Source organism: Anoplopoma fimbria, chromosome 11 (genome assembly GCF_027596085.1).
Source record: "Anoplopoma fimbria isolate UVic2021 breed Golden Eagle Sablefish chromosome 11, Afim_UVic_2022, whole genome shotgun sequence".
In the NCBI taxonomy this organism is placed as follows: Eukaryota; Metazoa; Chordata; class Actinopteri; order Perciformes; family Anoplopomatidae; genus Anoplopoma; species Anoplopoma fimbria.
The window spans coordinates 23,936,870-23,958,382 of record NC_072459.1 but is presented as its reverse complement, the minus strand read 5'-3'; the positions used below and the strand labels follow the sequence as shown (position 1 = coordinate 23,958,382).

Sequence of the window (21,513 nt, the reverse complement as noted above, 5' to 3'; positions counted from 1 at the left end):
CTAACCCTAACCCTAACCCTAAACCCTAACCCTAACCCTAACCCTAACCCTAACCCTAACCCTAACCCTAACCCTAACCCTAACCCCTAACCCTAACCCTAACCCTAACCCTAACCCTAACCCTAACCCTAACCCTAACCCTAACCCTAACCCTAACCCAACCCTAACCCTAACCCTAACCCTAACCCTAACCCTAACCCCTAACCCTAACCCTAACCCTAACCCTAACCCTTTTTAACCCTAACCCAACCCTAACCCTAACCCTAAACCCCAACCCCTAACCCTAACCCTAACCCTAACCCTAACCCTAACCCTAACCCTAAACCCTAACCCTAACCCTAACCCTAACCCTAACCCTAACCCTAACCCTAACCCTAACCCTAACCCTAACCCTAACCCTAACCCTAACCCTAACCCTAACCCTAACCCTAACCCTAACCCTAACCCTAACCCTAACCCTAACCCTAACCCTAACCCTAAACCCTAACCCTAACCCCTAACCCTAACCCTAACCCTAACCCTAACCCTAAACCCTAACCCTAACCCTAACCCAACCCTAACCCTAACCCTAACCCAACCCTAACCCTAACCCTTTCCCTAACCCTAGTTATTCAAGAATATGTAATCCTCTCCTGTGTAATCGTGGTTTTCATCCCTATTCCCTAACCCCTAACCCTCTTCACAATACAATAACAGACAGAGTGAGACCTCTTCACAATAACAGACAGAGTGAGACCTCTTCACAATACAATAACAGACAGAGTGAGACCTCTTCACAATAACAGACAGAGTGAGACCTCTTCACAATACAATAACAGACAGAGTGAGACCTCTTCACAATAAAATAGCAGACAGAGTGAGACCTCTTCACAATAAAATAGCAGACAGAGTGAGACCTCTTCACAATAACAGACAGAGTGAGACCTCTTCACAATAACAGACAGGGTGAGACCTCTTTGTTACACACTGAATGATGATCATTTCCATTCAGTCGCCAGATGAGTTTTTAATTCTGTGAATACAAACAGAAAGACAGTCTCAGGTGAATATCTTCCACTGCTGCTATCCTGTGTGATCCTACATCAGTGAAACCATCTAATACAACTGTAATTAGGTTAAACAAAATATAAATACACAACCTAAAATGTACAGCTTAACATAACTAATAAAGCACTGCTTATCACCAGCACAGGACAACACATGTATCTGTGTACAGCTTAACATAACTAATAAAGCACTGCTTATCACCAGCACAGGACAACACATGTATCTGTGTACAGGGTTAGGGTTAGGTTACACATGTATCTGTGTACAGGGTTAGGTTAGGGTTAGGTTACACATGTATCTGTGTAGGTTACACATGTATCTGTGTACAGGGTTAGGGTTAGGTTACACATGTATCTGTGTACAGGGTTAGGGTTAGGTTACACATGTATCTGTGTACAGCCTGCATGAACAATGCAGTTATAGGCTAGGTTAGTGACGTCACGCTGGCGCCAAACAGCCAGCGGGCTCGACCTTCTTAGTTTAGCTACTGATGCTAGCTTCAGTTAGCTGCCTTATATGTCAACAATAAACACTTCATAAACATGAAAACATGTGAACTTAACATAATGTATATGACGCTTGTGTACTTCTCTCACCTGTGAATACAAACAGAAAGACAGTCTCGGGTGAATATCTTCCACTGCCGCTATCCTGACTGTCCTTTCTTACGGCTTCACTAACTTGCTTCTCTTAAGAATTACAGCGTCACCACCATACAGAAGCCGCTACTGCCCCCTATTGGCGAAAGTGATTTTCGCCCTCAGATTACTTAAAGTGAAAGCAGGTTAGTTTAGAAGTAACACAAAGCGTTTTAAATTATAATAACCAGAAAATAATGGTGTGGGGGACAAGTTAATAACACACACTAATACATTAACAATCCTGCAAATAATTGTAGCCATTCAAATGTCCAGGGTGCCACACCCTCCCCTACTTAATAAAAAGAAAAAGAAAAATGTTGTTACTCTTTTTCTTTTTTCCCATAACTCCATAAACACTTATTACTGCTCTGATGGTGTCCATACTTACAGGTCTCAGTGCTAGAGAGCCTGTGTGCAGATGATGTGTGCCTGTGAAAACAGGAATAAATGAAGAAGCAGGCAGTTCTGTGGCGTCTTCATTGGTAGTTTTCCCGGGCTATATTTATTACATATTTCTTTCAAGTGCATTGTCTTTCACAAAATCACATAAATGTACAACAACTTAAATAAGCAACATTCACACATTCATATATTCACTATCCCACTTAAACACTCCATCCAGCCAGTATAACTGGGACAGCTGGGCATAAAACCGTCTCTAGCCGTCCCACAGCTGCTGTGGTGTAGGTGACGTCACGGATCGTCCCACAGCTGCTGTGGTGTAGGTTAACAATGGCGGCGCCGCTCTAACAATAGGACGAGCGCTAACACAGGCTAACAAACAGGCAACACTAATATACATCTTTCGGTCACATTTAACCAACATACTCAGTGTGACACAACTCATTGAACATACAGATTTATATCACTTCATTATTTACAAATATTATGATGTGCAGGAGCCAGAAAACCCAGAGGAATGTACTGCTATTATCATTCAGCTAAGCTAACGTTAGCATCCGACAGTCAGTGTTAATACCGAACTCACGTTGCTTCTAAACAAATAAATGAAACACAAATTTTAACAATTGTTCTATAAACATTTGTCTCTATTTAAATCGTGTTTATTTTGTATTTACATATATTACTAACCTGTGAAAGCAGGAATAAATGAAGAAGCAGGCAGTTCTGTGGCGTCTTCATTGAGAGTTTTCCCGGGCTGTGGGAAGACGTTGCGTGCGCACATACTGAACCACAGCGCTGCACTGCCGCCTAGTGGCCACAGGGTGAAATACACTTCTGAGGAAGTTAGTATAATAGATTATTCTATTTCATTGAATATTTTAACTAACAGTACATTACATCATATATTAATCAAATAAACAAAAATGTGACCATACATTTTGTGTGCGTCACACAGCCATGCAGGGAGTCTAGCATATCCTGGATTCTGGGAATTGGGTGCCTGTCTGGTACAGATTTTCTGTTGAGTTCTCTGTAGTCACAGCACAACCTCAGTTCACCTGACTTTTTCCGAACGCATACAATCGGGGAGGAGTAAGGTGACCTTGACTCTGAAATCCACCCACGATTCAGCAGATCTTGGAGGTAATCCTTCACTTCTTGGTGCAAAGGTTTTGGCACTGATATGTATGTCTTTCGAACAGGTGTTGTGTCATGTAGTGTGATGTGCATACTTAAAGTGGGAATGGATCCAACGTCCTTGTCATCGTACGAAAAAGCATTACATTCCTCTCGTAACAATTGTTTTACAATTTGCTGCTGGTCTTCGCTGAGATGATCTAAGTTAACAGGAGGATCCCACTGAGATGGCTTTTGGCTGTGCTGTGGGTTGCTGGTCACTTCATTTCGCTGGATTGGAGGCTGCGAGGAGTCTCGTCCAGTTGTGTCTGGTGTCTCGTCAGAGGACTCCACTGTGATGGGATACACTGCTTTTATTTCTTCCAAGTGTCCCAGGATGGTGCGAGGGATTAAAGTGACATCAAGTTTGTTGGTGTTAGCAACTGACACTGGGATGTACACTGACCTTCCCTCACTGACAGTGATCAGACCCTCTTGAATGTCCAGACCTTCGGGTAGCTGTGACAGTTTATCTGGAACAAACAGAAGGCTTTGGCCTGCAAACTTGTCTCCAACATGTGCACAGACATACGTAGTGGTTATCTGTTCAGCGAATCCCCCTCTTTCCTGTTAGCACTGTCCCCACACCTTGGCTTGGGTCTGGTGTTTGTAGTAATGTAAGCATCGATTTGGCTGTTTTCACTGACACAGAGAAGATTCTGCTGATTTTCTGGATGTTGTGTGATTTTGGCTGCCGCTTGCCCCACTTACCCACTACTTGTTCAATCACGTTGAATCCAATAATGGGCTGTTCTGCAACTGACCTTCCTGCCCAGCGATAGCAGTGTCTACATGTATCCCCAATCTGAGCATCTCTGCATACCTGACATCCTCTAGCCCATCTTGCGGCTGGTGATGGCCGGGAATCTGAACTGGGCCTTGACTTTGTTGCTTCTAATGTTCTATCGAACATTTTCTTCACTTCAAGAACATCAGCCCTGAGGCCTTCAATCAGCTTAACAGTTTCAGGATCATGTACTTTACTCTGTCCTTGTTTTTTCTTTGTGGAGACTACAACACCCCCTTTCGTCTGTGTTTCATCATTCATGTCTATTTCACCATTCAGAGGCAACTGACTGGTGTTGGATTGCAGCTCTGTGTGAATCTCATTTACTCTTGGTGGCTTAATTGAAATGTTTCTCCTAAATTTGTTTTGACGTTCTAACTCAAGACTAGCAGCCTCGTTTATCTTCTCTATCAGAACCTCATCTGTAACTCTGGGGTTGCTAAGGTGAGGTTTCAACTGAAACTTCACGGCCTCACTAAGCAGACCAGGGCCCGACGGGACTGTCCACTGAATCCCTGCCCTGTTGGTTCACTGCACTTAAGATGCTGACACACATTGATGAGTTCCGGTTTCTCGAGTGTCCATAACACTGCATTGATCTCGTCCTGGAGTTGCTCCATCTTTATCATGTGTTGATCTCTGTTGTCTAGGTTCGTCTCTCTAGAAGGACTGCATATCACTGTTGTTGAAATCAGTCCTCCTGGCTAGCTCGCCAAATTATGTTACACACTGAATGATGACAATTTCCATTCAGTCGCCAGATGAGTTTTTAATTCTGTGAATACAAACAAAAAGACAGTCTCGGGTGAATATATTTCACTGCCGCTATCCTGACTGTCCTTTCTTACGGCTTCACTAACTTGCTTCTCTTAAGAATTACAGCGTCACTACCATACAGAAGCTGCTACTGCCCCCTATTGGTGAAAGTGATTTTCGCCCTCCGATTACTTAAAGTGAAAGCAGGTTAGTTTAGAAGTAACACAAAGCGTTTTAAATTATAACCCTAACCAGAAAATAATGGTGTGGGGGACAAGTTAATAACACACACTAATACCTTAACAATCCTGCAAATAATTGTAGCCATTCAAATGTCCAGGGTGCCACACCTTCACAATAAAATAACAGACAGAGTGAGACCTCTTCACAATAAAATAACAGACAGAGTGAGACCTCTTCACAATACAATAACAGACAGAGTGAGACCTCTTCACAATAACAGACAGAGTGAGACCTCTTCACAATAAAATAACAGACAGAGTGAGACCTCTTCACAATACAATAACAGCCAGAGTGAGACCTCTTCACAATAAAATAACAGACAGAGTGAGACCTCTTCACAATAAAATAACAGACAGAGTGAGACCTCTTCACAATACAATAACAGACAGAGTGAGACCTCTTCACAATAACAGACAGAGTGAGACCTCTTCACAATAAAATAACAGACAGAGTGAGACCTCTTCACAATACAATAACAGCCAGAGTGAGACCTCTTCACAATAAAATAACAGACAGAGTGAGACCTCTTCACAATAACAGACAGAGTGAGACCTCTTCACAATAAAATAGCAGACAGAGTGAGACCTCTTCACAATAACAGACAGCGTGAGACCTCTTCACAATAAAATAACAGACAGAGTGAGACCTCTTCACAATACAATAACAGACAGAGTGAGACCTCTTCACAATAACAGACAGAGTGAGACCTCTTCACAATACAATAACAGACAGAGTGAGACCTCTTCACAATAACAGACAGAGTGAGACCTCTTCACAATAACAGACAGAGTGAGACCTCTTCACAATAAAATAACAGACAGAGTGAGACCTCTTCACAATAACAACAGACAGACAGTGAGACCTCTTCACAATAAAATAACAGACAGAGTGAGACCTCTTCACAATAACAGACAGAGTGAGACCTCTTCACAATAAAATAACAGACAGAGTGAGACCTCTTCACAATAACAGACAGAGTGAGACCTCCTCACAATAACAGACAGAGTGAGACCTCTTCACAATAACAGACAGAGTGAGACCTCTTCACAATAACAGACAGAGTGAGACCTCTTCACAATAACAGACAGAGTGAGACCTCTTCACAATAACAGACAGAGTGAGACCTCCTCTTGGAACTCACAATAACAGACAGAGTGAGACCTCTTCACACAATAACAGACAGAGTGAGACCTCTTCTTCACAATAACAGACAGAGTGAGACCTCTTCACAATAACAGACAGAGTGAGACCTCTTCACAATAAAATAGCAGACAGAGTGAGACCTCTTCACAATAACAGACAGCGTGAGACCTCTTCACAATAAAATAACAGACAGAATGAGACCTCTTCACAATAACAGACAGCGTGAGACCTCTTCACAATAAAATAACAGACAGAGTGAGACCTCTTCACAATAACAGACAGAGTGAGACCTCCTCACAATAACAGACAGAGTGAGACCTCTTCACAATAACAGACAGAGTGAGACCTCTTCACAATACAATAACAGACAGAGTGAGACCTCTTCACAATAACAGACAGAGTGAGACTCACAATAACAGACAGAGTGAGACCTCTTCACAATAACAGACAGAGTGAGACCTCTTCACAATAACAGACAGAGTGAGACCTCTTCACAATAAAATAACAGACAGAGTGAGACCTCTTCACAATAACAGACAGAGTGAGACCTCTTCACAATAACAGACAGAGTGAGACCTCTTCACAATAACAGACAGAGTGAGACCTCTTCACAATAACAGACAGAGTGAGACCTCTTCACAATACAATAACAGACAGAGTGAGACCTCCTCACAATAACAGACAGAGTGAACCTCTTCACAATAACAGACAGAGTGAGACCTCTTCACAATAAAATAACAGACAGAGTGAGACCTCTTCACAATAAAAACAGACAGAGTGAGACCTCTTCACAATAACAGACAGAGTGAGACCTCTTCACAATAAAATAACAGACAGAGTGAGACCTCTTCACAATAACAGACAGAGTGAGACCTCCTCACAATAACAGACAGAGTGAGACCTCTTCACAATACAATAACAGACAGAGTGAGACCTCTTCACAATACAATAACAGACAGAGTGAGACCTCTTCACAATAAAATAGCAGACAGAGTGAGACCTCTTCACAATAAAAACAGACAGAGTGAGACCTCTTCACAATAACAGACAGAGTGAGACCTCTTCACAATAAAATAACAGACAGAGTGAGACCTCTTCACAATCACAATACAATAACAGACAGAGTGAGACCTCTTCACAATAACAGACAGAGTGAGACCTCTTCACAATAACAGACAGAGTGAGACCTCTTCACAATAAAATAACAGACAGAGTGAGACCTCTTCACAATAACAGACAGAGTGAGACCTCTTCACAATAAAATAACAGACAGAGTGAGACCTCTTCACAATAACAGACAGAGTGAGACCTCTTCACAATAAAATAACAGACAGAGTGAGACCTCTTCACGATAACAGACAGAGTGAGACCTCCTCACAATAACAGACAGAGTGAGACCTCTTCACAATAACAGACAGAGTGAGACCTCCTCACAATAACAGACAGAGTGAGACCTCTTCACACAATAACAGACAGAGTGAGACCTCTTCACAATAACAGACAGAGTGAGACCTCTTCACAATAACAGACAGAGTGAGACCTCTTCACAATAACAGACAGAGTGAGACCTCTTCACAATAAAATAACAGACAGAGTGAGACCTCTTCACAACAATAACAGACAGAGTGAGACCTCTTCACAATAACAGACAGAGTGAGACCTCTTCACAATAAAATAGCAGACAGAGTGAGACCTCTTCACAATAACAGACAGCGTGAGACCTCTTCACAATAAAATAACAGACAGAATGAGACCTCTTCACAATAACAGACAGAGTGAGACCTCTTCACAATACAATAACAGACAGAGTGAGACCTCTTCACAATAACAGACAGAGTGAGACCTCTTCACAATAACAGACAGAGTGAGACCTCTTCACAATAACAGACAGAGTGAGACCTCTTCACAATAAAATAACAGACAGAGTGAGACCTCTCACAATCACGATAACAGACAGAGTGAGACCTTCCTCACAATAACAGACAGAGTGAGACCTCTTCACAATAACAGACAGAGTGAGACCTCTTCACAATAACAGACAGAGTGAGACCTCTTCACAATAAAATAACAGACAGAGTGAGACCTCTTCACAATAACAGACAGAGTGAGACCTCTTCACAATAACAGACAGAGTGAGACCTCTTCACAATAACAGACAGAGTGAGACCTCTTCACAATAACAGACAGAGTGAGACCTCTTCACAATAAAATAACAGACAGAGTGAGACCTCTTCACAATAACAGACAGAGTGAGACCTCTTCACAATAACAGACAGAGTGAGACCTCTTCACAATAAAAACAGACAGAGTGAGACCTCTTCACAATAAAAACAGACAGAGTGAGACCTCTTCACAATAACAGACAGAGTGAGACCTCTTCACAATAAAATAACAGACAGAGTGAGACCTCTTCACAATAACAGACAGAGTGAGACCTCTTCACAATAACAGACAGAGTGAGACCTCTTCACAATACAATAACAGACAGAGTGAGACCTCTTCACACAATAACAGACAGAGTGAGACCTCTTCACAATAAAAACAGACAGAGTGAGACCTCTTCACAATACAATAACAGACAGAGTGAGACCTCTTCACAATAACAGACAGAGTGAGACCTCTTCACAATAAAATAACAGACAGAGTGAGACCTCTTCACAATAACAGACAGAGTGAGACCTCTTCACAATAACAGACAGAGTGAGACCTCTTCACAATAACAGACAGCGTGAGACCTCTTCACAATAAAATAACAGACAGAATGAGACCTCTTCACAATAACAGACAGAGTGAGACCTCTTCACAATAACAGACAGAGTGAGACCTCTTCACAATAACAGACAGAGTGAGACCTCTTCACAATAACAGACAGAGTGAGACCTCTTCACAATAACAGACAGAGTGAGACCTCTTCACAATAACAGACAGAGTGAGACCTCTTCACAATAACAGACAGAGTGAGACCTCTTCACAATAAAATAGCAGACAGAGTGAGACCTCTTCACAATAAAATAGCAGACAGAGTGAGACCTCTTCACAATAACAGACAGAGTGAGACCTCTTCACAATAACAGACAGAGTGAGACTCTTCACATAACAGACATATGAGACCTCTTCCTGTTTGGATTACGGTTGACTTATTCTGTCGTTATTGATTATTTATTGAAAATAACTTTTCACTGTTTTATGTCTCAGATTGTGATTTGATCTTTAATGAGGTTTAAATAGAGAAAAACAGAACAATTCAGAGTGAATGAGACGTTATCGACCAGCAGGAGGCGCTGCTGAGCAGGAGATCCACCACAGAAGAAGAAGACGACAGAGTGAGACCTCGGAAGAAAACATCCGGGACAGACAGCTGTGAGAGCGTCCTCTTAAAGGACACAATAAGAAGAAGAAGAAGAAAGGGGAGACCTCTTCAGAGGAAAAGAGAGAAGAAGAAGACAGAGGAGGAGAGGAGGAGGAAGAGGATAACAGACAGAGGAGACCTCTTCACAATAAAGGGGAGACAGAAGAGAGGAGAGGACTCTGATCAGATGGAAGGTGATAACAGACAGTGTGAGACCTCTTCACAATAAAATAACAGACAGAGTGAGACCTCTTCACGATAACAGACAGAGTGAGACCTCTTCACAATAACAGACAGAGTGAGACCTCTTCACAATAACAGACAGAACAGACAGAGTGAGACCTCTTCACAATAACAGACAGAGTGAGACCTCTTCACAATAACAGACAATAACAGACAGAGTGAGACCTCTTAACAGACAGAGTGAGACCTCTTCGGCAATAACAGACAGAGTGAGACCTCTTCACAATAACAGACAGAGTGAGACCTCTTCACAATAACAGACAGAGTGAGACCTCTTCACAATAAAATAACAGACAGAGTGAGACCTCTTCACAATAAAATAACAGACAGAATGAGACCTCTTCACAATAACAGACAGAGTGAGACCTCTTCACAATAACAGACAGAGTGAGACCTCTTCACAATAACAGACAGAGTGAGACCTCTTCACAATACAATAACAGACAGAGTGAGACCTCTTCAGACAACCTCTTAAAATAACAGACAGAGTGAGACCTCTTCAATACAATAACAGACAGAGTGAGACCTCTTCACAATAAAATAACAGACAGAGTGAGACCTCTTCACAATAACAGACAGAGTGAGACCTCTTCACAATAAAATAGCAGACAGAGTGAGACCTCTTCACAATAACAGACAGCGTGAGACCTCTTCACAATAAAATAACAGACAGAATGAGACCTCTTCACAATAACAGACAGTGTGAGACCTCTTCACAATAAAATAACAGACAGAGTGAGACCTCTTCACGATAACAGACAGAGTGAGACCTCCTCACAATAACAGACAGAGTGAGACCTCTTCACAATAACAGACAGAGTGAGACCTCTTCACAATAACAGACAGAGTGAGACCTCTTCACAATACAATAACAGACAGAGTGAGACCTCTTCACAATACAATAACAGACAGAGTGAGACCTCTTCACAATAACAGACAGAGTGAGACCTCTTCACAATAAAACAATAGACAGAGTGAGACCTCTTCACAATAACAGACAGAGTGAGACCTCCTCACAATAGCAGACAGAGTGAGACCTCTTCACAATAACAGACAGAGTGAGACCTCTTCACAATAACAGACAGAGTGAGACCTCCTCGCAATAACAGACAGAGTGAGACCTCTTCACAATAAAACAATAGACAGAGTGAGACCTCTTCACAATAACAGACAGAGTGAGACCTCCTCACAATAGCAGACACATTTTTTATGTTCTAGACTGTAATGGGATCATGTCACAGAGGTGGAGAAGGCTTTCCTCCTTGCCTTCTCCACCTCCGCCCTGATCCTCTTCTCCTGCTCCCAGCTGTCCTCCAGCTACACACACACACACACACACACACACACACACACACACACACACACACACAGACCCAAACATTCAAACATGTTTAAAGCACTAAATCTTAGTATTTCCTTAGTATTCCACAGTAACTCCACAGAGTTTCAATAAGTCACAAAGTCAAACTGTGAAGGAGAAGAGTCTCGTACTGCATTCACTTGGGAGTTGAGCTTGCTGTTGGTCTTGGTCAGATGGTTAACTTTGTCTTCTTCTGTTTGGAGATCCTCCAGAGTTTTCTAAATAAATCATAATAATGCTTGTCTTGGTCACAGTTAAACTCATAAGCATAAAAAAGGTGTTTAAAATATAAGTATATGTGCATGTGTGCTCTCTTTTCCTTTTGAAGCCTGGCGACCTGGTTGTCTTGCTGACTCAGGTCACCTGTCAGAGTTCGCACCTTGAAGTCAGACCCTGAACACACCGTTGAACAGAGTTTAGTCCAAATCTTACATCCAGCCTTCGTGTCCATTCGTCTCCAAATCCTGACAATATTTAGTGAAATATACTAAATCTCCACAGCTGCTTTTCCCTCTACCTGTTTCTCCTTCTCAGTCTTGGCCAGTGTGGACTCCAGAGACTCCAGGTCTCTCTTCAGCTCAGTCAGTTCCCCCTCCAGCTGCCTCCTCTGGCCTTGAAGGGAGGCTGTGTTGCCTTCCTCTTCCTCCAGGCGCTCACGCAGATCCTACATCCACAGTTATTTCAGACAAAGGACACTTATTCAGCTGTTTCCCAGACAAATTACTCTCTGAAATGTCTTATTTTAGTAGAAATATTCTTTGTTACTGTATTAGTACAATGTCACACATGCCCGGGCGGTATTCTGCTGCTTGATATAAAAAAAAAGTTTAATGCACATAGCACATGTTATGTTTCATATATAACATATTACCTGCACTGACTCCTCCAGCTGGACCTTTTGGTGCATCAGCTGGGTGCAGCGCTCCTCAGCATCACCCAGTGTGTCCTGCCCCTGTGGCAGACAAAGTACGTATGTATGTAGTGTGTAAGTATAAGTATAAGTATACAGGTGCAATGACAGGTACATCACTGGCTCTGGCGTAAGAATAGTTCATGTGCCGTTTTTGAACAAATGTCAAAAGGAGCCGACATTTCACATTTTAAGGACTTACATTGTATGACAATATGAAATACTATAATGCCCCATCAATACAGACAAATATAACTGATGTTACAACTTATTTAATATCCTGAAAATTTAGCACAGACATATCATTTCCTGCTTCTGTAGCATCTTTGTGGGATTTGGAAACTGTCGCTCAACTTAAGAAATTTGTTTTAAAAATATGTGTGTTTGCAGCAAAACTCTTTTGACCGTCTAGATAGTTGTTTTAAGGATTCTGGAAATACTTTCAGAACAGCAAAAAAAGGGTTGTTAAACAACCGTATTTAATTTTTCCAGAAAAGCGCTGTAACTCACTTGTAATGGTAATACCACACTCTTTTACATGTTTCCTAAAATTATCTGAATCTAACATTTATACCCACAATCATGTGTACCGATGTTCACTTACTGCAGCCAGTGCCAGGCTGAGGTCGTTCTTCTCCTGTGATACAGTGACCATCTTGTCCTCCAGATCTTTGATCCAGCTCCTTCACCTTCTCCTCTGCCACCCTCAGCTCCTCTTCCTTGGCCTTGAAGGAGTCCTCCTGATGGGCAACCATCAGCAGGGGCTTCACCTGGAGGAGCAAGGCAGAAAATATGATGATGATGATGATGATGATGATGATGATAACTTCCCATTTGTCCACAGGTGAAAAACTCAGCATTTTACCTTAGTGTAGAGTTTCCACCAGCCCCAGAAGCGTAACTGAAGGAACTTCCTCACGTTGCGCTGGATAGTGATCAGTGCAATTCTGCATCACACACACATGAATCCAGAAACACTGTTGGTGCTCACAAACAAGCACAAAAGATTCATGGACATATAATTGATCAAAATACACTCCATCTCTCTGACCCAGCTGTCTCAACAGAGAACTAGAACAAGGCACACACTGACCGTCTGTCCACCATCTTCTTAAACCCCACCCTCATTAGAGCTCCTCTCAGCTGAGCCTGCAGCATGGTTAAGATCTTTGCCAGCTGCTCGTAACGCATGTCCTCCATCTTTGCCAGGACGCCTCCACGGAAAAACACCTGGAGAGGAAAAGACGTAAAAAACAGGAGGGTTGAAAGAAAAAGGAAAACTGAATTAAATCCTTTATCAGCTTTATACTCTCGCTTGTTAACACACACAGTTTATAGTAATCGCACACAACGAGCAACAGAGAGACAAAAAGTGATTCAGCTTTAAAGTCTTTGAAATTGATTGATAAGTATTTGGTCAATAAGAGATACCATTTAAATGTGTTGTGTTTTACATATTGACTATAACAGTGTTGAACCTTGGTGTGGCCGATGCGGTACTTAACGTTGAGATAAAATACCGTAATAATGGAGATGAGTACAGAGGGAAAGGGAGTTAAACCTTTGTATGAACTCTGGGTACTGCAGTCTGTTGGGGAATCCCTTCATGCGGATGCCCTCCAGCACGCCGTTACAGGCTAACTGGTGCAGGACCAGATGGTTATCTGTCACACCTTTACAACATCAAGTAGAGATAGCACAGTGAATATTTTACCGAACGTCTCAGGAAGAATACATTTCTTAATATAGTAGGCTCATTTCTTGTTTGAGACGGACTGTGTCCTTGACAACGTGACTAAAAACTCAAAGTGGTTTCAAGAATCTAACAAAACATCAGCACACTCTTCACCCACTCACCTGACTTCTTGAACTCATTGGGCACGATGCAGCGGACAAAGTGGGGAGCAGTGCTTCGCAGGGTGCTCATCAGCTTGTTCAGTTGTTCCTGTTGTACACAAATAGTTAAAGGACACCGGTGAGATTGTGAGCATGTTGTGAGCGAGTGTGTGTCTTTGTACTTGTCTTCCTGAGCTCAAGTCGCATGACTTGTGTGTTTTTTGTTCCTCATTTTACTTTGATAAAGACTTAAGTTACTGTATAATAAGCATTATGAAGAAGCAGGGCTGACAAGTTGATATTGTCATCTTCTTGTTTCCCTGTTTCCAGTCTTTGTGCTAAGCTAAGCTAACCCGCTTCTGGTATCGATGTTCTCATCTAACCCTCCACAAGACACCAAGTAATATAATTGAAGTTATGTGTGTGTGCCCGTGAGCAAACACATATAAGTTACCCTGTAGAAGTTGGAGACGGTCTGAAAGGACGACCCCTTCTTCTGTTTCTCGGTTCCTACGGCGGCCTCCTCTTTTTACCTATGCTTTATATACATCCCTATGGAGGGTTTTTTATGTATGACATCACCACTTCAAACGCCTCAACAATACAGGACTCACAGTGCCGGCATAGTGCACCGGTTCAAAGTGGGCCTTGTCCTTTCTTCCCCCCTTTTGGCTTGAGGAAGTTGGAGGACTTGGCCAGGTGGTTGTCATACAGAGCTGCTTTGTCTGTCACCTTGGGAAACACACTGCTCCTCCAGGATGGAGAAAATCCCCAATGGGCTAGAGAGGAAGGTGAACAGAGGAAATAGTCAATAGAATACTGTATGTACGGGTTTGTGCACTATATGGTGTATGAGTGGTGTCTCACTCTCTCCAGCAGGTCGATGCAGGCCTGCAGGTCTAGGCCGAAGTCGATGAAGACCCAGTCGATGCCCTCCTTCTTGTACTCTTCCTGCTCCAGCACAAACATGTGGTGGTTGAAGAACTGCTGCAGCTTCTCATTGGTGAAATTGATGAACTGTTGCTCGAAGCTGTTGAACTGGAGATGACACACGCAGTTGGATGATAAGAGGATGAGATGAGATGACCTGACAAATACAGTGGAGGACAAGACATTCACCCACCCAATGAATCTATTCAAATCTCACCTCAAAGATCTTAAACCCCGTGATGTCCAGCACTCCTCGCGGGTCACCATCCACTTGAACATGCGGTCGTAGTTGGTCTTTTGGAGTACACACACTGGTCCTGGTTCTGACCTGACATTTCAAGTTCAAGTATTGTAAGCGAGTACAGTTTTTGTTTGCAAGAAAAATTTATAAAAACTCGTTGCCGACCTTGACCCTGGGGCGCGTTATGCCCTTCTGCAGCTCCCCAGAGTTGATGGCCATGAGGTGGGAGACTTTGTCAGCCACTTTAGGGAGGGACGGAGAGATGGGACAAGGAATTAATTAAATTATTCCAACAATATCGTGTTACACATGCTGAAAAAATGGGTCAGAACAGAAATACAAATAAGATTGAGACTGATGAAAGGCGAAATAGATAGAAAAAGGCCAGAGAGAGAGAGCGCGGTGGACTTTTATATACCCTCTGTGGAATCCACATCAGCTTGTTCCTCTCTGGGTTTCTGTTTGAACTTCATGTTGCCGAAGTGCATTATGCCTCCAGTCAACTTGTACACACTCATCTTCTCTTCGGGATTGAAGTCCAGAACATCAAAGGCCTCCTGTGGACAGACGAGCATACAGAGAGAGAGAATTGAATAGAGAGTATCACTGCACAACACTTACACAGAGGCAATAGCACCATCTACAGGCTAGGTTACATAGTTTCTTGTTGGTCATGCAAAGATTTATGTCCGTCATTCATATTGATTTAAAATCAAAGCACAGCATGAATCGCTCAGCTCTCATAGAAAAACTCTGAACTCACATCAGTGAGCAGCAGTTCCTCCCCATCATCCATGTGATCCACCACAGTGACTCCCTGACACACCCACACATACTGTTTGGGGTCTGACTTCAGCAGCAGAGCCTCTGGAAGACATAGGATCAAACATTATGAAGAGAACATAATAATTTGTTACCTCAAAAGTACGTCCCAATGTTTAATACTGGATATAATTATTAATTGCGACAGAAAATAACATTTCGCCCAGTGGTTCTCTGGCTGTTTAGTGAGATAACACCCACAGGGTTGTTAGAAGTACCCCTTCATAATACCTACATTTGAAATTAAACTGGATGCCACTGTCAATATTTAGCTGGGGTTGTTGAAGTTTGTATTCACACTGATAATGGCAGAGGCTAAACTATTTAAACCATGTTAATTCTAGCTAACTAGTGATTTCAACAGTTTTTAAATAACTTTACTTTAACTAACGTTCAAACTTATATCCATTAATTTTAGCTTTTTCAACTGATTATCCATTACTTTTAACTCCCTAAAGTTTATGATTTCAACAGTTTTTACACACTTTTAGCTAACGTTATTTCAAACATGTTTCCATTTCTTTTAACTAACGTGAACTATTTCAAAGGTTTATCCATTTTCATTTACAGCAGTATAGTTATTCTCATCAACTCTTCATCTGTAAAACATTTATTTGTAATCGCCAATTTTATTCCTCTGTCAAATCCAGATGTGCGAAACTATTTTGACTGTTACAAAGCAAAGTTAATACAAATATTTAATCCTTTAGCATTCAGAAAGCTGACTGTGAATCAATAAGTTGCATGTGTCCAGCAGTGAAGAGGATCTCTGGTTTGTATTTTGTGCTTACATGTACTTTCATTCCATATCTGATGGCATTACAGCTTTCATTTTCTCACCTATGAGTTCTGGTTTCCTTCCAGACAGGACTTGGTAGAAGATGTGGTATCCTCTCTCAGCAGCCTGCTGGGAAATCACTCTTGATTTCTCTAGCAGATTTGAAGCAAGACAATTAGTTTTAAGGATACTCATTATGGTCCTTTCACAGCTTACAGTTGTTTTTTCGCAGGATGACATCTTTATTTCATGAATCAGAGCATGTAAAAACCTAGACTTTGGTATTTGACCGAGGTAATAAAGGAAAAAATGAATAAAAACCCACTCACAGCTCTCAATGTCGGCATCAGCCAGTTTAGCTGTTGGCCCAAAGTGGATGCGGATGAACTTTCCCTTAAACAATACATAAATGTTATTCTCACAGATTTTCGTCATCCCATGGACATTAATTATTTCATTTGATGATATAAAAATGATCTGATCATAATTTTTGTATATGTGTTCCTACAAAGCGTGAGTTGCCGAATGCCTCCAGCACTGGGTTAGCCTGAATGATCTGATCCTCCAGGGAGTCCTGAGAGGAGAGGAGAGAAGAGGAAAAGATGAATGTGAAATGAATTTGCATGATTTTTTCATAGAGGAAAAGCATATCACGTCTATGCATACACAAACACACACTTGCCTTGGAGTCAGGGGCTTTGCTCCCAGAAGCTCCAACATTGGCGAAGTACTGGATGACCTTCTTGGTGTTTTCAGTCTTGCCAGCACCAGATTTTCTACTGGATGAGAGAGACAAATAGGAAGTTTCTAATAGTGTAACATGTAGACCACACCTTAGATGGGACATGAGGAGGGCAGGAGAGAAACAGAGACAGTGTGAGAGAGACGAGAATAATTGCTGCTGATTTCCCTCTGAGCAGATCAGAGGACCGCCGATGTTTTCTGTCAGCATTACCAACAACACAGACAGCTGTCAGCTCTCCCCTGATGCCATATAATGGCTCCAAATATTTTTCTGCTCCCTGAACAAATCATCACATGCCACACTGATTATACGGCAACTGCCCCGCTCCCTCTTTCCACATAAAGAACAGTGTAATGACTTTCAAGCAATTCGTCTCGAGGGGGGGTTATCCCAAATCACCGCATACCGAGATGGGTTTACTTCCCCTCTTTGACAATTCAACCTCCTCCCCCTCATCCCCCAATGACCTATGACAACCCTGTCCTCGCCCGCTCCTCACCAATCAGCATGTCTTGGTAGGAGTTGTCAGAGATGGAGAAGAGGTGAGGAGGAACTTCCCCTTGTATATCTGGGCCACTTTAACACCATAGATGGGCAGCCATTTGTACAGGTTGATCGTCACACAGAAGAGGCCTGAGTAGGTCTAGAAGTGGATAGGAACATATTAAGAGGTCTCAAGGATGCAGCAGATTAAGACGATCAACAAACTGAGTAATGTGAGAACAAATCTGTTTCTTAGTCACCTTTACATGCCTTTCCTTCCCTTTACCCTTGAGTATCTTTCATCTCTAACCTATGCAGAAAAAGAAAAGTCTAGTGGAATCAAGGTAAAAGTTTAGTTTGATACCTGAATATGACAATACTTAAAGTTAAATACAGTTGAGGTTTTGTTTTTTGAAAAAATACTGTAATTATCTTTTTGTTACATCCACTTTCCATGTTGAGAGACTTTCCATGTTGAGAGACATGAAAATAAAGCATGGTCAAAATCAGAGCAGCAGAGGCCGAGATATTCTTCTTTTTTAATCTCATAGTATTGGTAAAGCTCCTAAAAAAACTGGATCCTACAACAAATAGCATATTTTCATTAGACCCATCCTGCTTTCTAAATGCCTGTGTCTTTTAAACTCCACCTCCCCATTTGTTAACTGCGGCTCTCACGAAATTAGTGATGACATCATTATGTTATTTTCTAGGACTTGACAAACCTCCTCCAGAGTCACAGAAAACATAAGTGTTTATATCTTTTATTATAACGCTTTTTTTTTGATAAAAGAGCCAAAATGACATAGTGACCAAGCTCTTTGGGCAACAAAAAAAGTTTTGAGGTGTAATGTCGACCTACTGTCCTCATGGACATGGTTCTGAATAGTTTTTTTTATGGTGCTGTAACGAGCTTACATAGATACTCATGCTGACGTAGCGGCTGCGCAGGTTTTCCAGGACGCTGGCCTCGTTGAGGAAAGAGAGGTTGGCCATGTTGTTGGCTTGGTAGAACTTAGGAGGGTTCATCTGCTGAACATTGTCCTTCCTCACAATCACCGTCTGATCAGAAAGGAAATCACTTAATATTAATGATTCATATGATCAGATAACATTACTCTTGACATCAGCTCACTTTTACTTCATAAATGTAAATCTTTAAGACAAAATAACTTGTGTGTGTTGGTCTTACGGTGTTCTTGGCCATCTTGACGGTGACTTTGTCCCCATCTTCAGACTGAATCTCCCCAGCAATGAAAGTCTCCTTCTCATCTCACCAGCAGGACGCTTGATTTCGTATGGTTTATTCATCGGCCCCGTTTTCATACTCCCTTTTATATTGCATTGCTGTTGCTGCTGCTGCTGCTGCTGCTGCTGCTGCTGCTGCTGCTGCCGCCACCAACGCACACCAACCAACTGACCAGCTCACTCACCTGGAGGCTGAGAAATGGAGGGAAAGCAGAACGTGTTAGTTAGATGGACGACAATGGCAATCAGTTGAACAGGTCCCAATATTTGACTCAGAAACTCACCAATGCAGGAGATGGAGGTATGCTCAGGAGGAATATGGATGTGAGCTGAGGCCACGCTGTTTTATATCAAACTTTTTTCCTCCTGATATGATCACAAATCCAAAAGCAGCCACCACCCTCAGGTCTCATCCCTCCAGTCTGCCTGGCAGCGCAAGATCTGAGAATTCTTCAGTCTGCCTCCGTCCATTTAGGACTTCCCTTGAAAGCTATCACTCACTCCTTTCCTCACCCCATCACAGGAGCCATCTTCTTGACTTCTCCGCCCTCCCACGCCTTGATATTCACCCCACCGTGACTCCGCTGTCTATGGCTGTTTCTCTGTGCGCCAGTGGGAAATCGGATGAGTAAGGCATCTTAAATTAAAACCACTGACACGCAGAGACATTACATTACATTACAGTCATTTAGCAGACGCTTTTATCCAAAGCGACTTACAGTCAGTAGTATGTTACATATCATTCACCCATTCACACACTGATGACAGGCTACCATCAAGGTGCCACCATCAGACTCTAACTAACATTCATCATCCAGTCCACACCGATGGCCTTCAGGAGCAACTTGGGGTTGAGTGTCTTGCCCAAGGACACATCGACTGCCGAAGCCAGGTATCGAACCACCGACCCTCTGATTGGAGAACTACCTTGCTCTCCACTACGCCACAGCCGCCCCCTTGGAGTGGGCTATTTCCTAATTTTTTCCATTTTAGTTCTCTTCATTTGTTTTCTTTACTTGGTGCCCACTTTCAAACCACTGATTTAAAACCATTCATATGAAGCAACTTTAATGTGACCAACTCTTGTCAGTATATGGCAGGTTATGTGTTTTGTCTTTAAACCTGTGTAGAGTAGAGACAGAGAGGTTTTGATTCCAGGCCAAATATGAAAGAGTTTTACCCAAGCAACTCCTATGATGAGAAAAAAAAAATACTGTGTCCACCATAGCTTGTTGTGATGCTTTCAGTAAAATGTCACTCTTTTGCGCATCACTGTCTTGATTGTATCCAGAATTTCTCCCCAATCTCCACTAGATTCCTCAGAACTGAAGCAGCTGTTGCTCTTGTTTGCCAGAGGAGGCTCTGATAGATACAGATACAGTCCATATTTTTCAGCTTTCTAAAGCTGACAATTTTGTGGTTTGAAATGATATGGAGACTCATAGGTTCAAGCCTATTCAAACATATATATAAACTTTTTCACTGATCTTCTTTATCTTCACTTTCTTTTCTTATAGCTGAATGTAATTATTTATTTTACCCTTTTTTATTTCTTCTTCTTTTATTTTACTCATTTTGAGACAGCAAATTCACATTTGGCCACCCGTTGGGATTTCATAAGTGTTCTGCGCAATGAATGACTTCATCTTCATTGACTGTGTGGGTTTGTTTGTGAGCGATGTAACTAAGTAAGTCTCTATGATTGGAATTATTTAAGTAGTTGCGAACAAACCCAGCTGGTCTCAGGGGTTACAACGGCACTTGGAATGACTGAAACACACACTTTATGGACACACACACACACACACACACACACACACACACACACACACACACACACACACACACACACACACACACACACACACACACACACATAATCACATAATCATACCAACAGCTGTACATGGCTATTTCAGAGGGATAAACTAATTTATTTGTGTGTGTGCATGTGATTCGGTCAATCTGATTCTGCACCTGTGGAGTGTTGACGCATACATGATACAAACAACCACGAGTGGGAGTTAGACATATGCAGTGCGGTTGTAGATAATTAAAGAATAAGTGGGGTGAGAAGAGGATAAAACAAAAAAGTTCTTAGAAGAAAAGGAATACGGAAAGTTCTTCAAATCATCACTTCCACCTGTGGCCCTTGTTTTATCAGCATGTGTGTGTGAATGTGTGTGTGTATGTGTGATTCCAGCCTCTGGCAGTGTGTGGTGTCCCATGAGCCGTTTCACTGCTTATGTGGATTTAATGTGTCCTGTAAACAGGTTTGTGAGAGGGTCCATTGTTCCAACCAGCTAATACTGAAGCCGTGCAGCCAAATCCCTCCAGCCATTATCCCGTCCCACTCAGCTCTCCCTCGAC

General features: G+C 42.2%; 1 pseudogene; it reads right to left on the bottom strand.

Annotated features, from left to right (window-relative positions):
• Positions 1-11,020: 11,020 nt before the first annotated feature.
• Positions 11,021-19,206, bottom strand: LOC129099108 (myosin-16-like; annotated as a pseudogene).
• Between the last annotated feature and the right edge of the window lie 2,307 nt (positions 19,207-21,513).